Source organism: Magnolia sinica, chromosome 9 (assembly GCF_029962835.1).
Source record: "Magnolia sinica isolate HGM2019 chromosome 9, MsV1, whole genome shotgun sequence".
Taxonomy (NCBI): Eukaryota; Viridiplantae; Streptophyta; class Magnoliopsida; order Magnoliales; family Magnoliaceae; genus Magnolia; species Magnolia sinica.
In genome coordinates, this window is record NC_080581.1 from 2,369,366 (window position 1) to 2,385,184 (window position 15,819).

General features: G+C 36.5%; 1 long non-coding RNA gene across 2 annotated transcripts; it reads right to left on the reverse strand.

Annotated features, from left to right (window-relative positions):
- Positions 1 to 7,817: 7,817 nt before the first annotated feature.
- Positions 7,818 to 11,529, reverse strand: LOC131256099 (uncharacterized). 2 transcript variants are annotated; one of them, XR_009176590.1, is made up of 4 exons: positions 11,238 to 11,529; positions 10,366 to 10,431; positions 9,165 to 9,240; positions 7,818 to 7,867 (listed from the first exon to the last, which is right to left on the reverse strand). It is a non-coding gene; the product is annotated as an uncharacterized LOC131256099 (long non-coding RNA). The 2 variants fall into 2 exon arrangements; XR_009176589.1 differs by lacking the exon at positions 7,818 to 7,867 and having other exon boundaries at positions 9,102 to 9,240.
- Between the last annotated feature and the right edge of the window lie 4,290 nt (positions 11,530 to 15,819).

A 15,819-nucleotide genomic window follows, 5' to 3' on the forward strand; every position in this document is an offset into this window, starting at 1 on the left:
GCCCACACAGCTCGACCTCACGGGAGCTTATAGTAAGGTCGAGCGCATAGTACCTTTTCCCTACACACACACAGAGTATGCTCATCTGTGCACCTTTGCACATGTGTCATGGGTGTTTAATCTGATCAGTCCATGTGATGCGGAATCCTAAGGGACAAATTTTCACCCTAATCTAAACTTCTGATAGGCCATGGAAAAGAGAAATGCAAATTAATGGATGGGACTTTTTGAGAACTCATCATATCTGATGAGTCTCGAAAATCTGAACGGTCCACATGAAGCAGAACCTCTTGAAACCCCTTGGTACCAATTTTTACTTTGAACCAAAACTTAGGTGGGCTATGAAAAATGCAAACAGTTTCTTCCTTTGATTTGAATTTCTCTTTGCTATGGTCCACCAGAATCTTAGATCAGGGTGAAGATTCACCCCCTAAGGTTTCATGGGATTCCGCATCTTATGGACCATTCGGATTCGAAACCCGTGATACGTGTGCAAAGGTGTGTGTGTGTGTGTGTGTATATCTCAGAACGCTCACCTGCCACGGAATTTCTACTAACTTTTTTGAGAACTCATCATATCTGATGATTCTCGAAAATCTGAATAGTACACATGAAACAGAACCTCATGAAACCCTCTAGTACGAATTTTTACTTTAAACCAAAACTTCGGTGGGCCATAAAAATGTAAACAGTTTCTTCCCTTGATTTGTATTTCTCTTTACTATGGCCCACCAGAATCTTAGATCAGTGTGAAAATTTTCCCCCTAAAGTTTCATGGGATTCCGCATCTTATGGACCGTTCGGATTCGACACCTATGACACGTGTGCAAAGGTGCGCACTTGCGTAGGTGCGTAGGAGAGCATGCCTCCGTATATATTGCTATGGCACACTTGAGATTTGAGGGGCATGTGTTTGTATGCGATGAGAAAAGGACAATAATCATGGTAAAGAGGGATTCGGTACTTATATACCCGTTTGGCAAAGGTGAGTTTGGTAGGCATTACTAAATTACATTAGGTGGAATATAAATATCATCCGGTATTTTAAAATTCATTACATCTGTAAGCCGTACAATGATACATAAGTTTTATTAATGTTGCTCATTTATACATACCTACTACACGTGACACTTAAGTTGCGTATGAATATAGGTGAAAAACGTTGTTGTGAAAGCGAGTTCATTAATGATAATCCCAGCATCCTTCAAACGCCGGCTTCACATGATAAGGCGTTAGCAAAGGAACAATTCAATTCCAAATCGTAGGATTGGACGGTTAAAATATCATGATATGCCTTAACATAATTATTTTATAATAATGGTGTTAATTTGATGGATGTAATGGATCTTTCCAAAGTAACATAGTGTGGCCCATCAATAGAATGCTAATTGTGGGAACATGTGTGGGAGAAAAATAGATGAAAAGATTGGGAAATGGTAAACTCTCAAAGGCACATCTGTGGCCCATCTAATGACTGGATAAGATTGATAATTGGGGTAGGATACATGGGTAGCAAATGACTGTAGCAACTCACTTCCCAATTGCTCCAAAAGTATAGCTGTGTCTCTTTGCTTAACACGGATCAGATATGTACGGTGGAGAGAGAGAGAGAGGAAGCTGTGGACACATGGAAATTTCCATATGAAATATAGTGTCCACATGTTGTGTATACTACATCCAAACCATCAATCTGGTGCGATTCATCATAATCGACGGACAAACCAAAATGAAGGCATTTAAAACTCAAAGTGGTCCACACCATGTAAATATATAGGTTTTTTTTGGCATGATTGTGCATTGCTCCATGGCGTGTGTGCCGTTTCAGTTTTGGTTAGGATTACTATCGGGACGTAAGGTCCACAGGAGGTGGCGCATCATATGCATGGTTTGGATTCAATGTATGCATCTCGCGGGTGGACCCCACAAATGTATGTGTTTATTCCCCTTACTAAAATACCCATTTTCAAAAATCACCAATCCAATATTACAAAATATAAATATTTAGACAATACCAACAAAATTCTATCAATAATAATACGAAAGTGTACCACTTCAATTCCAAACATGAAAAGTGGATGCATGCAAATCAAGCAAGGTGGGTGTGAATATCAATTCATTGCCATTCATATTCAACAAAAGGAGAAGACAAACACAAAGCATGAAATAAAATGATTGGGAATTAGGGATGGGATGTTAGAGATAAAGAAAAGCCAAACACAAGCAATAAAAAGAGAGAAGATTAGAAGAGTTGGCAGGGGTAGAGTTTCATGCACAAACATCCAAATCCATGACACATGAAATCAAGAAATGTATTTGGTGGGGATGCTTTTCTACCCTTCCATGTCCAAAAAGTAGTTGCTGACATCGCATCCTTAGCTTTCATGTGGTAGGTGGGCCATTGATCACAAAGCTCATGTTGTTACAAGGAGCTATTTGATACTCTGAGGGAGTACAACACTTGATACACGGGCACTCATAAGTTTTATATGGGGCATGGTGAAGTTGGTTGAGAAATCCTAACCTTTGATTAATTGATGTATACTTGTTTGTTGAAATAGGACCATTGGATATTTTTATTTTTAACAGTCCAATAAATATCCACTGGTACGATAATCAAATGACTAAATAAGCGTCAATTTTTGTTCATGATACATCTAAATAAGACCTATAATTTAGACCAATTAATTTGAATTGCTTATTTTCTAGCTATGCAATTGGCAGGTAATTTCTAAAAGCTCGTGTATTGTTGATCATTCTACCAGAGTATCAAAATTCTCTGTTTGGAAACATAATGAAAAGACAAATGATGTATCTAAAGTTATGATACAACTATTTTTTTCCACCAACATGTCACATGTACAAAATAATCAATCTGTAAAATATAAAAAAAATAAAAAGTGGGCTACGCTATGATGATCGCGTGAAATGAAAATCAAGACGATCCATTGGATCGTGACACAACATCAGAATCGATGGACAACCAACGCATGAATCAGTTTAATGGCGTTGTCCACACAATGAGCGGATCAACCAGATTTTCGTTTCAGATGATCATCGTGCTGTGGCCCGCATTTTGCACGGATTGGATGTTCTACACATGACATGTTGGTGGGAAAACCATGGCTGTATTGTTACCTATGTTACAATCCAATGTACGTGATCATTTCTCAATGAAGCTGTCCACTCATTTTTTGACCATGGATGTTGGTATTGAAGCCTAGAGACCACATGGGGTTTCATAAAAGCATCCAAGGAAATTGATTTGGTGGGGTTTCCATGTTGTAAGCCATAGAAAGTAGCACCTTCGCTTTTGCTTGATTGGCACACTTGTCATGAATGCCATATCAATCAATAAAGGCACACAGCTAAGAAGACCCTTACATGATCTAACCCGACAACGGAGACACGCTCCATACAGGATGTTGTCCCACGTGGAAACTAGTGACGCATGGATGAACGTAATGAAGATAATTACTCTGAATTCACGGTGCTTCTCTGGACTCCTCACAAAGACTTCTCAAATCCATGAGGAAAGAAAGCAGAAAATATAAATAAATTCTAATAAATTCGAAATTGATTAATTGATGAATAAAAACGAGTTCACAACCCTTTAAATAAGGGTACCAAGTAATGGGAAAGAAATCAGAATCAAACTACAACTCAAACTCCTAGAATCCGTGACTTATTATAAATAATAAACTTACTATTTATAGACGATCATAATGTCTACTAGTGCGCAAGGTTTTCGGCCAACAATAGTAAGTGTCCTATTTGGCTTCACCAAACCGTTCTCCTAATTATTCTAAGCTCTTTTCACATTGGACGCAACTCCTAAAGCCCGACGGATGAAGAGTTATAATCAAACTAAAACTTACTATTTATAGTAAAAACGAAATTAAAACAGGAAAACGACCGTCAATCCAGGAATTTTTTGCAATTCCGGGCTGTGCAACCCGGCATAGCAGGGTTGGTTGGCTAAAGTAGCTCGTTCTACCCCAAAAGCATATATTTTACGTCAGATAACTCATTCCCGATTGCGAGATATGTCCGATCTAAGGTCCGACGGTCCGGATCACTTCTACCGTCGACCGGGCTTTTTCTGATCCATCTTGGCAATGAAACTGTCCGCAACCCGCTCTACATCATCTATTAATCAGGGAGATGACACAGTAGAGCCTGGTAGAACTAGAACATTGTGGGTCATGTCTCCATAGCATTGTTTAAAAACTCAGAAGTGTCAACCCGACTCGACTTAAAAGCCGGTTTATCTGAGTCAACTCAACGACTCGGAATTGACATAAGTTTTAGTGAGACTTTGGCAAAATTTGGTCAAATTGAGTCGACTCAGGTTTGTTGAGATTTAAGTCATGCTCTTCTAGACCATGTGGCAGCTTATACTTTAGAGGGTCAATGGAAAATGGTCCTAAATACATGTATATTGGATGATCCTAGCCATCTCATTAGTGACCTTAAAATACAACATCAAAAAACCAAAATACTTAGCATTTTACATCAACTGGGGGATGTTGTATTTAAAAGAATTTTTAAATAAAAATGTGTTTCAAAAATTTCTCTTGAACTCTCTGTCTCGTATCTTAAAAATGAGTATGGAAATTGTCAAATTTTTCAAAAGGAGGCTTTTACATCAGGCTTAAGCCACCTTCCGAGGGCATATGAGTTTAGTCTTGTGCCTTTAACCCTAACTTACGCATTTGACCATACACGAATGCTGACTCAAATCAAGTCGTGTCCGGGTCGATTCATGAATTGACAATATACCGCATATTCGGTTTTGCAGTCACATCAGTTGTATTTAAACAAATGTGCTTTAAACCGGAATCTATAAATAGCCGTACTTTTATCCAATTTTTCATTCACAATAAATGAATTTCTTTAAATAGTTTTTTATTTTTTATATTTTTACAATTATGTTTATTACCGAGTCAACTTACTTAAGTTTTAGGTTTTACATGCTCTTTTGAGCCTTTGTATGATGAGTAAACAGATGGAATTGGATCACAGCTGTTACATGTTATATCCTGGAGGCCAATTGCTCATGATTTCTATTATACTTAAATACAGTTCAAAGAGAGAGCAAATTTAGTTTCAAGCCGAGTAACTCAATCATATGTTATTGGAGACAGAAGTCATCTTACTTCTTTTACTTTTCAAATTTATTTAATTTCTATTTTCGAAAATTTGTCTACTGTTTTCCACACTATTTTCCAGCAAGGGAAAGGGTAGAAAATTGGTGGATGTGATCGTTTACTGGGCCTGATTTATTAAGGATAAGCCGTCCATGGTATAGGCCACACGGTAGGCTGCACCAATTGATACTCAGCCCTGGGACGGGTACAGTGGAAAGATGGCTCTACCGTATTGAATACAAAATGAGGGCTATCTGTTCATTCTTCATTGAGTGGCCCCCACGTGAATTGGCAGCTGGTTTTTGGCCCACTGTCTGCATGCTACCACATGTGCCAGCGTGGTGGACAAGTAAGATATCACTGTCTACTAGCATGTCTGACCGTATAGATGTTATCATGCTAGAGCTATGCTGGTATACTCATCAGGTGAGCCACTTTCTTTGAAACACCCTAATAGCTTAGAAACTTCAACCAATTTTTTTCTCAACCACTCATTTGTTTCATAAAATGTGGCCCACAAAATCAGCGGACCCACCGTCTCATCTGGTCCTGCAGTTGAAAGCTAGGTTAGGTGCAGGTGATGTTTACTTAAAATCCATTATGTCCATCCATTTTGCAGCTTATGTTAGGATATGAGCTAAAAAATGAAGCAAATCCAGAACTTAAGTTGGTCATAAGACAGGAAATAATAAGGTTGAATATCTACCATTAAAACATTACTACGGTCACAAAAGTTTTGGATCACATTAACATTTATGTTTTCTACATCCCCAATGGGATTGACCTTATGAGCAGCTTGGATGGCATATGCAAAGGTTTCAACTGTAGCCATCCCCTCCCCTACTTTTGCCATTTGTGTAGGCCACTTGAGTTTTGGAACTGTCTCATTTTTTATCTCATGTCCCGACATGGTCCGGCAAAACATATGGGTGGGTGATTTCTTACTGTCATCATGGTGGGACCCACCTACCTTCGGACCATATAGGAAGCTCCTGCGGTCGAGGATGGCAGGCAATTCACGTCCATCTGATTATTGGGTCAGGGCGTCAATGAAGTGGGACCCTTACGATGGGTGGATCGATCTCCCACCCATGAACCAAGGTTTTACATTTAATTATTGCCCTTCCTCTTTTGTCATGTCCAGCTGATTTTACAATACAAGAGAGATGCTCCTATCAAACCAATGGAATGCAAGTTAGTGTCCCACCAGTAGATAACATTCATCCTTTTAAGTTTTTCCGAAATCCAAACCGTCCAACACTACGCCAAAATCGCGAATTTACGACGGACCAAAGCCGTCGTAAAACCAAATATACGACGGATTTCGTCCGTCGCTTGGTCCGTCGCTGTTTACTGGGTCGTTTTTCTTTTTCGACGGATAAAATCCGTCGTCTAATCTGCGACGGATAAGGTCCGTCGCATCGTAGCGACGGATAAGATCCGTCGTAAAAAATAAAAACGTCACAAAAAATCAAAAAAGGAACCGTCGTAATTAAAAATATTGACGACGGATAAGGTCCGTCGCTAATATGAGGAGAGCGACGGACCCACATCCGTCGTTGATTTTCAACTTGTTTAGAAATTAGCGACGGATTTGGTCCGTCGCTAAAATATCTGTAAATTTAAAAATATCAATTAAATAAGAATATCATCAGATTTTTTTTTGGAATCTTACACCTGATAGTCATTCAAAAAATAATTCATGCGATTGTTTAATAAGAATTATATTCACAAAATAAATCCTATTCATCAAACTAAAATGTTCAATCATACTGAAAATAGACTCCCTCCCAAAGCATTATATGATACCCCATGTGAAAAATATATGCACATAAATGGAATCCACTAAATATGATACCTCATATAACAACATATAACCATTGACTTGCAAAAGCCTGCAACTCCCTAATGAAATTTAATATATACTTGCATACTTCTAGGAGACGGGAGCTTTTGATGGGACGCTTCTTTCTTCTAGCTTGAATCCATAGCTTTGTCTACCATGGGAACATATTCATCAAACTCTGAGAACCCTGCCCTTCCAAATTAGAGAAGCATGTCAAAAACAACTGCTAGACATTGTCACAGTATTTCTAGAAGACTGAACATTAATTGATTAAATACAAATAGAAGAACAACCTCATTGAGAGTACATGAATCTTTGAAGTGGTTTTTCTATCGATAAAAGACTACACTGTCCTCCACAGCAACCTAAAACCAGGGCCAGCATTGATGATAAACATTCGGCACAAAGTCTGTACAAGAGCAAGTCCAATGTTACAGGCAAGCACTATCTAGATGCACATTTCCATTAACAACTCGAATTCCTATTTAATTTCTGGTCTGAACCAAATAATGATTATAAGTGACATCAGGACTCCATACTCAGTTAAGACTGCAATTTCTAATACAATTCTGCTTTATAAAACAATGTATATGGAAAGATGTTGGGCGAATCAAGACATACAGATTTCTTTTCTCGGCAATATCTGTTGGTGACTTCCTGAAAGCATGCCAAGGCCTACACAAATACAATTCTAGCAAATCAATCATGGTGGGTGTACATATCAATTCCCAAACAAGAATTAGGAACAGAGCACAACAGAGAAAATCAAGATTAGAAAACCTGAAGTCTCGTCTGTTTGAGATGTCCGACATCTGAGACTGTAAGTTACTGAAATTTAGACTCCCAAGCCTTGAAGTAGACTCTGATTCTGCAACTAAAATCAATAGAAGATAAAAGAATAAGAGGAAAATTTTGGATGGGATAAAGACAAATAGGAAGAAAAATCAATGAAATCAATGCATACCAGATAAGCTTTTTCTGAAGGATGGTGGGGTAGCTGAAGAAGTCAAGGTTCTCTCAAATTCCACTGTTATTTCTTGCAAGAAAGAAATACTAGATATAAGAGGGAAAGCTTGGAAGAGGATAAAGACACAGAAACTTCATCCAAAATCACCCCAAGTTTCTTGGGTGGGGTTATCAAATCCAGAAGGTGCTCAGGCTTTAGATACCATGTGTGTGGAACCCACAGTTGAGCGATCCAAACTGTTGATATGATGGGCTGCTCTTTCATCCCCCATCTCCCAAAAAGTCTTCAAGATTGGAAGACCCTATCCACCCAATCTTTGGCTCTCTTTTCCATTGAAAGTGGTCCTATATTTTTTTCTCAACTGTTCATCTCTAGGCAATCAACTGATTTTTACCATCTTAAAAGGTGGAAGATTTTTGGGAGCATGGTCCATCCACTGCAGGCTCAACATCTCAATGGCCTAGATCACCAGACAACAGGTCCACACACAAGGAATTGAAATCCTCAGTAAAATCCACATTTCCTGAGGCTCAACATTCCATAATTCCTCACATAAAATGCCATTCTTACATCCCAAGTTAAAGCTTAAAAGGATATCGAATTACCTAAGTTCAAAAAGCTATCTACAATATTCTCCTTTGTTGTTTTCATTTACAATGGGTAGTTATTTTTTTAGTGTTGTCTTTTTCTCAGTTCGTTTCCTTGAATATGAAGTCTCAGCTAAAAGAAATGGGCTGCAATAAATTGATATTGGGACCATCTTGGCAGCATTGACATAGATTTATCATAAAGATATTCCGTATGAGTTGAGTGAGTAGTTCTTGTGCCATCTGTTTTGACAGAGAAATTCAGATGTCTCTATCTTTCATTGAAATACCTTATCCACCACTAAAAATCAATGCAATTTTTAAATTCTCGAATTAATAAATCATTAGGTAAACTTGCCCGAAAAAATTTCGAATGTTGGGTACTGATTTCCTTAGAAAACCAACATGAATTATGGGTCTAGCAGAGGGGCATTTGGAAAATTTAGCGCGTTCTTGAATTGAAGAGAAAAGGCAGTTTTGCAATCTGCAAAAGAGCTTGGTAATTTCTGCGAAATACAAAATAAGGCGTGCAGTAAAAAATTTTAAAAAAAAAAATTGGTAAAAGGATTTAAGAGATTTGGTTGGATTTAAAAGGTAAAGAGATGCTTATTACTTACCGGAAGAATCGAATGAATCTTCGTCGGTTTGGCTTATGGTCTTCTCTTTGGATGAAAATATTCTTGGAAGAAAAGACTGCAAGCATCATGTATAAAAAAAAATAATTAAAAAAAAAACCACTGTTTCAAAATGAAAATAAAAGAAGCAGATGAGATTCTTCTTCCACCAACCATTCCAGAAAATTGGATTCTCAGGAATTAGAATCTAAGAAAAACAAAAGCCCTCTGAAATTAGAATCTAACAAACAATAGAGGATATACCTTCCTGAAGGTCATCTCTAAAATCTCTCCTCCTTTCAATGGAGAAGGAAAAGTCTAAACTTTAAATACAAACAGACACCCCAAAACTTGAAACCTGTTATTCATGCATAGAAGATTCAGAAGAAGAATTTCCAATGAAGAGATGGGAATTGGAGAACACCCAATTTGAACAAGTTACTTCTAACTGGAAAATACGAGAAAAAAGAAAGGGAATCCTTTCAGTGCCTCTAGATTACAAGCCCTGCAACCACAAGGCATTAAGAGAAAAAAAAACCATTAAAAAAGACCAAATAAAATTATAAATGCAATAGATTTCACAAACTTCACAGCATAGACAACAACTCAAACCAATTACATAAAGTAGGAAAATGATGTGTATATATACATTCATGAAAGAAAATCCAGTTCCACCAATCATAAAATGCTCCAAACTGCTTATTTTGAAATGGATAAACAATTTTGGAAGATGTGGTTGGCTGGTTGCAGCTGGATATTTGGTGCAGATTCTGTTTGGTAGTTTATGGAGCTATTACTTTATATAAATAAACTAGTAAAATGCATGTGTTGCACATGTGAGTATATCTTCGTAATTACATGGACTAATATTGTTGATTAGCTTAATACCGACATTTAAAAAAATCAATTCAATGTAATAATATGTAGAGTACTAATGGGAAGGGGAAGAGCTCGTCCACCGCTCAAGTGGTGTACATGTGCAGAAATTTAGAGCTTATAATTGTTGACTCCATTTTGAATAGAGATTGCATTAACTCCAATCAAATAAACTTCAGTCATAGAATTTAGACCTTCACCATTTTAACTTGAACCATTCTTTTGACAATGAGCACTAACTGAAAGAAATGACTAAAATTATTCAAACCAAAAATAGAACATAACGAGCCCCATGGGGACATTAAATGGAAAAAGGAAAATTCCATACACGAGCCTGATTTTTCTTCATTTTTCCTTGAGACATCGCAGCACCGTCTCTGCAAAGATTTGTTGCCTGAAAATGTGAAACAATAGTGCTATGATATTGCCAATGTTTTTGTATTAGATTGTCATGTTGCTGGTATGCTAAACTCAAGAGTCAAGACCTTCCTTTTCTTCATAAGTTGTATGATAAGCTTTATATCTATTAGATTTTCCAAGGCCACAGGCGTGTATAGGAGAGCCCATCTACAAGCTGGGGACACATGCAAAGACTACACATGGTGAACAACCAAGCTGACCATCTGGTGTGCCCCACTGCATAACCACCATCTCCCAAAAATCAGACCGGTCCACTCATCCAGTAACAGGGTATGAAATGAATAGATAGCTGAAAGAACTTGTTTCAGAAGTCCATTTGTTTTGTACACTGGCCCACCTGATGAATTCACTGGCCTCAATATTGGGCCCTGGGAATCCATGCCATGGGCCTACCTGAGAGACGGGTCAGATCTTGCAGTGTTCCACCATGGGCAGGGCTATACACCCCAAACCTCTATATTCAACTAAAATCAGGTAGGCCATGACTGTCCATGCCAGATCCTCTATAGGTTTTTAAGAGAAAAAGATACATCTAACATACTTCTGTTCGGTGTGTTTTGGACCAGGACGAGAGTATTTCAGATATCCATCCCAAGGAACCTTTTTAAGACCAGCTCGAATAGATATTATGTCCCTGACTGCAACAAGAGCCATTTTATCAGACAAAAGGTTATTCCAATTGCAAGAAAGAACCAACATAGACTTTCTTTTAGAGATTAGAACAAAGAGTGACAAATGCCCAGGATCATCTCATAGGAATTGCAAGGCAGTAAAAATTACCTTTCTGCAAATTCTATTGGCGTCTTGCCAGGTTTTAGATTTTGAAGTTCCAAGTAGCACACATCACAAACAACAGCCCATGATATCATAAGATGGAGCAAATGCATTGTAAATGATTGCCTGCAAGCAAATAGCTCAATGAAAGACAATAAGAATGCAGAATATAGATTTAACATGGACAACCTAAATAACTGCTTGTTCGGCTAATTTCATTGATCCTTGTGTTTTGAAGATCCATACCTATTTGGTTTTGAAAATCAGTTACAGTATAGCCGCATTGGCCATGCCCATTATGTAATGTAGCATTTAACCAGTCCATTTCAAAAACAATGGGCCCATATCAATGCCGACCGGAACCATGGCCCAATGAGAAGAAAAGAGAGAGCAATGACAGATGGAATGGATTTTGGAATAAAAACAGGGATTTTGAGAGAAGCTCACCCACGGCATGCCTGAAATCCTTCAAAGATTCGGAGCTCACCCACCGGCGGAAGAAGAATATGAGAAACCAAGCAGAGGGGATTTGGAAAACCCTCTTCTGAAATGAGATATTTGTTTCAAATCCGCAAACTGTCAGTTTTCCATAATTTAACACATCAATTACATTAATACCCATACATTTAAGGGACCATTTAATGAATGATTAATATAATTTTATATAAAAAAAAGTATAAATATTAACCATTAACAACTAGACCCATTATTTAGATGGTCTGGATAATTCTATAGCATTACCACTATTAATATGAATGAGTCACCACTGTTTTACATCAAACACAAAACTCACATATTGTCTAAGTAAATATGTAACGTCACTTGGGCTTTCCATCTGATAGTGCTCTACGGCCCCCACCATGATTTATATATTTTAATCCATGCCGTCCATCCACTTCTCCATATCATTTTAGGGTTAATCCCAAAAACTGAGATCGATATAAATCTCAAGTGGACCACACCACGGGAAAACAATCAAGATTGAACGTCCGCCATTAAAAGCCAGACCTTTGGCTACATCCACCAACAAATGAGCTCCATATAAATCTGTGTTATATCCACACCGTCCATCCATTTTGAGATATCATTTTAAGTCATGAGCCAAAGAATTAGGCAGATAAAAATCTGTAGTGGACCCCACCACAGAAAACAGCGGGGAGAGTGATTCCCACTGTTGAAACTATATTAAGGCCCATCATAATGTTTATTTAAAATCCAACCTGTTCAAATGTTTTAAAAAAAAAAGAAAAAAAAAAGACATGAAATAAGGGAAAACACAAATATTAGCTTCATCTAAAACTTTTGTGGCCTTTAGAAGTTTTTAATGGTGGGCATCACTGTCCCACAGTTTTTTTGTGTTGGGGTCCACTGGAGCTTTGGATTTAACTCATTCTTTAAATATTGCACTAAAATGATCTCTCCAAATGGATGGAAGGTGTGGATACAAAACATACATCATGGTGGGACCCACGGAACTTGTTGACATCACTTTTGTAGCTAGTCTCACTACTCCCCCCTGTGGGCCCCACCATGATGTATGTATTTTATCCATTATGTTCATCCATTTTTAAAGATCATTTTAGGGATTTATTCCAGAAATGAGAGGTATATGAATCTCAGGTGGACCACACCACATGAAAACAATAGTGATTGGATATTCATCATTAAAATCCTCCTAAGGCCCACTGTACTATTTATTTGACATCCAATCTATTTATTAGGTCATATAGGCCTAGATAAAGGGGGAAAATAAAAATCATCTCGATTCAAAACTTTTATGGCCCCCAAAATGTTTTTAATGGTTGACGCTCATTCAACACTGTTTCCTGTAATGTGGTCCATTTCATATTAGGATATACCTCATTTTTTTTGTCTCATGTTGTAAGATGATCTTTTAAAATAGATGGACGGCATGGATAAAACATATACAACATGATGGGACCCATAGAGCACCAACCGCCAGCCATTAGTTGGTGTTAGTAGCAGCAGCTAATCCGTTCTCCTTGTTTATGGTGTGGTCCATTTAATCTTTGGATATGATTCATTTTTTAGATAATTCTCTAAAATGATCTTGAAAAATTGATGAACGGTGTGGGTTGATCCCAAATTTTCGATAAATCCAAAACTCAAGTGGACCATGCCACATAAAACAATGTGGAATAATGATTTCCATCGTTATACCTACCTTGAGCCCACAGTAATGTTTATTTGCCATCCAACCTGTTCATAATATTAAAAAGATATGAATGAAGAGAAAATACAAACATCAACTTGAACTAAAAGTACTTCTATGGCCTCCAAGAATTTTTCAATGGTAGAGGTTCAATCACACTAATTCCTGTGGTGTGGTCCACTTGAGCTTTAGATATGCTTCCTTTTGGTTCTTTAGACCTCAAATTATCTGTTAACATGGATGAACGGAGTGGATAAAATAAATAAATAACGGTGGACCTCACAGAGTTTACTCAGTATGCTAAGGGTAATTAGTAACTAACCTAAATGGAATAGAGAGGGGATTCCTTAAAACATTTATAATCATATATTGGGCTCACCTAAATTTGATTCATATATCCAACCCACTAATTATGTGTATTCCACTTGGATGAGGGGTCAGACCAAGTTTCAGCCGCATCCAAAACTCATGTGGGCCCCACCAAGTGTTTTTAGATTTTTTAGGATGTCTTCACATAGTTTTAGATGGTATGGCCCACCTGAGTTTCGTATACGGATGATTTTTGAGATATCTCGTAACCTAAAAGGGACACATCAAATGCACGGTGTTGATGTTCGACACACATCATGATGGGCCCCACAACTTACTAACATTAATTCTTAGGTTATCGCGAGGTCAATAAGTTGGGTCACAAATTTGACCAGAATATTTGGCCTATTTTATATGTTTGGTCTATTTAATCTATTTTACTGATCAATACCCTCAATTTGACTAGTTACTCGCCCTGATCAGGTTATATATTTTTTTCACAGATAAATTTTAATTTCCATTTAAAAATAACATTTTTTTCAAAATGTATATTTTTTATGCTTAATGTTTCTTTGAAAACTTTTAACAAAATATTAATTTTATTATAAAATATTAAAAAAATAAAAAAAATTCTGAATTTTTATTTTCAAAATCTCAAAAAATTTCTCAAAATTTATTTTTTTCTCAAAAATTCCATAATGTCGATTTTTTTCCTTCAAAAGCATATCATTTTGTTTCAACTTTTTAATTTTCCTTTTTAAAATGATATTTTTTTTCTTTCAAAATCTTAGTGTTTTTATAAAAACTTTTCCTTTTAATTTCAAATTTTTAACATTTCAATTATTTTTTAAAATCACAAACTTTTCCAACTTCTTTATTTTTTGTTTAAAAATGTTTGTCTTTTTTAAAGTATCGATTCTTTATTATTGTTTAATTTTAAAATTTTCAATTCTTTCTAACTCCATTTTTTTTAAAAGCATTTATTTTCGAATTTCTCAAATTTATTTTATTTTTCAAAAAACAAACTCATTTTCTGTTTCAAAATATTTTCATTTTTCAACATTGTCAAATTTTTCACATTTTTTGAAATCTTTTTAATTTTCTTTTTCAGGATATTATTCTTTTCTCGAAATCAATTTTTTTTTTTCAAAATTATCAACTTTAATCAATATTCTTTTTTTTCCCACAAAATAGATTTTTTTTTAAATCACGATTTTTATTTTTTTCAAAATCTCATTTTTTCTTAAACATTGTTAAATTTTTTTAACTTCTCAATATTTTTTTTTCTTGTCATATTACAAATCATTTAAATATTAGTTTTAAATTTTTAAAAATTAATAATTTCCACTCATTTGATATAAAAACAATTTTTATTTATTTAATTTTATTTTTTTTACATTCAATCAATTATTAAAAAATAATATTAGATACAAATATGTACAATTAAACCACTGAATTTGTATTAAAAAACAATTCTTAGACTAGAAAAAACATGGTTTTCCACCATTTTCTTAAAAAAAAAATGTTTAGGCAAAAGTCCTTTTACGACGGACCATGAACCGTCGCAAAAGCGACTGAAAAGCGTCGCCGTTTGGTATTTTGGGCGGGAATTTGCGACTACATAATTTCCGTCGCAAAATCAAAATTGGCGACGGATTTAGTCCGTCGCTAACATACGACGGACCAAAATCCGTCGTAAATACGTCGTAAATCAGATTTTAGCGACGGATTTCAATCCGTCGCGAAATTCCGCGACGTTTGGACTACGGATTTTTGAGAAAGATGGGCGTAGCGACGGACTTTTTCCGTTAGCGACGGATTAAATCCGTCGTTAAACCAATTTTTGCGACGGACGAAATCCGTCGCAAAAATAGGTCGTAAATCGGCAGTTTTGGCGTAGTGCAATATGTTAATCCCATCACGAAGATCACCTGATGCAAAAAATTCAATCTGATCCACTTACCATGTAGGCCACACCATAGAAAACAATGGATTGCCGCCTATATAAGTAGAAAATAAAGTTGTGGCCCACTATGGGTGGAGCTAACTGGTTATTTCATATTTTTATTCTCATGGTGGGTCACAGCCTTTTGGAGTGATTCGCAT